A 2,209-nucleotide genomic window follows, 5' to 3' on the forward strand; every position below is an offset into this window, starting at 1 on the left:
TACATCAAATTCATATTGTAATTCAGAACAGGATATACAACTGTTTACCGTGGTTTCTTTTCCATCGTCTTTCCGACATCTGAGCGAAAGACTTAAACTCAATACTGCTGGCTACAGAAATGTTCGCTAGCCATAAAAGCGCACACATATCTGGTTTTATTTTCTTTACTTTTTCGAGTCCTTGGACTAAAAAAAAAACGGTAACCTGGTTTTCATGCCATGTTGAAATCATAAACCTGCACTGGGTGACACTTGTGGATGGCCAGAAAATTCAAGAGGTGCCTAGAGCGGCCAAAAAAAAAAAAAAAAATTAACGCCAAAGTTGATTATGAAAGAATTTGAACTTAAAACAAAAAGAACTACTGTTACTGCTGTTGTTATTGTTTCGTCCCAGATCATCCCTGATCAAACAATGTTATGACCAAAAGTACATACTCAGGATTAAATAATCAAATATGCCCTTTTATTTTTTAAAGAAGGTAAGCATGGCCTCCAGGCCGATCAGCTACGTAGTGTTTCCCTCATTAGCTTGTGTTTGACTTAGTTTTTATGCAGTGGACTGGTATATTTAATGTAAACTAAGTGGATAAGTCTAGCGAGATTCAAAGGGCAATCAACACCGACAGTTAAGCTGAGAGAAAAATTATCGGCTCATTTAAACATAACCCTTTTCTTCTCAGTAGAAGTTGTAAAACTTTCAGGCATCGGATCAGGAACCAAATTTGCTTAGGGGTTGCAAACCTAGGTCCAAAATGTTTTACAAACAAGGTCTTATTTTGTTTTATATTTATTTCTGTTCTTTGAGAAGAAACCTAACTTCAGGCTACTTTTTACTGATCACCTTTTACGAAGTGTCCTCCCAACCTGAGAAAAATATGTAGGGGTGCAAATTTTAAGTTTGCAGATCCTCTCCTAAATTTGAGGAGGTGCGCTTGTGTGATCTGAAAACCTTATTCCCAGGGCCATGCTTTCGAGGTAAAATTGAGACGATTTTTCTTTTATAGTTATGCTAGCATGGTTGTGAACCTGAGAAGTGTGCTGATGTGTTACGTGGTTCCGAGTTCGCTCCTACAATGCAGAACTTTGTATAAGTTACTTCTCTCTTATCCTCGCGATGCCCCTGTGTAGAAAAAAAAAACCGGTAAAAATACGATTGCTATTACTTCGAGACATATTCAGAACAGAGTATAAAGTTCAACTTCACAAGGGTCAGAAGAACTCATTGGACGTACCCTCATGCGTATACTGCCCCAACCTCTGGCCGGTAACTAAGCCCCTCACTCTCCCTCTCCACCCCCCTCTCTCTCAAATTCCCTCCATGCGAGCGTCCTTTCACCTCAACGTCCTCAGAAAGAAAGAGGCTTCGGTCCCCGAGGTCACCCTTGCTCCCTCTCTTCCGGTCCTGAAGTTGCGCTTCACTCTGCACAATGTTCAATTTGCTAGACTAAAACTGTTTTATCTTTTTTTCTTTTTTGACTTGTTTCAATCATTAGATTGCGGCGATGCTGGGGCACCGCATTGAGAAATTTTAATCTAATGAATCAACTCCAGTACTTATTTCCTTTTTATGCCTGGTACTTACTCTATCGGTATTTTTTGCTGAACTGCTAAGTTACGGTGACATAAACACACTAATACCGGTTGTGGGGCACAAACACAAACACATACACACATAAATATACATGCGTACATACACACACACACACACACACATATATATATATGTATATATGTGTGTGTGTATATATCTGTATATATATATATATATATATATATGTATGTATAATATATGTGTATATGTATATATATGTATATCTATCTATCTATATATATATATATATAAATCGTGGTATGTTGATTCTTGTTTATTTTTATGTATCTTGACCATACGTGTACTGATGAACAAAAGAATGCAGGTTACTTCACAGTTTTTCTGTATTTGATTGAGAAACCAGTGGTCTACCGTTGAGTTAAATGTTTTTAAGAGATGAATTTTGAAAGCTGCATTCCCTCGCTTTCAGTAAATATGTTGCTTATTTTTTGGTAGCTTTTGACTTATTTAGTCCCTCGAAGCGTGAGGCATTACTACACAGTTAATGCCCTTTACATAAATTTATATATATTTATGAAAAAATGATGAATTTTTTTCATTACGAAATTTTTTTCATTATGAGGTTTTTTCACGCTGACTATTTGATAAATTCTTATA

The sequence above is a fragment of the Octopus bimaculoides genome, chromosome 13, assembly GCF_001194135.2.
Source record: "Octopus bimaculoides isolate UCB-OBI-ISO-001 chromosome 13, ASM119413v2, whole genome shotgun sequence".
NCBI classification, from domain to species: domain Eukaryota; kingdom Metazoa; phylum Mollusca; class Cephalopoda; order Octopoda; family Octopodidae; genus Octopus; species Octopus bimaculoides.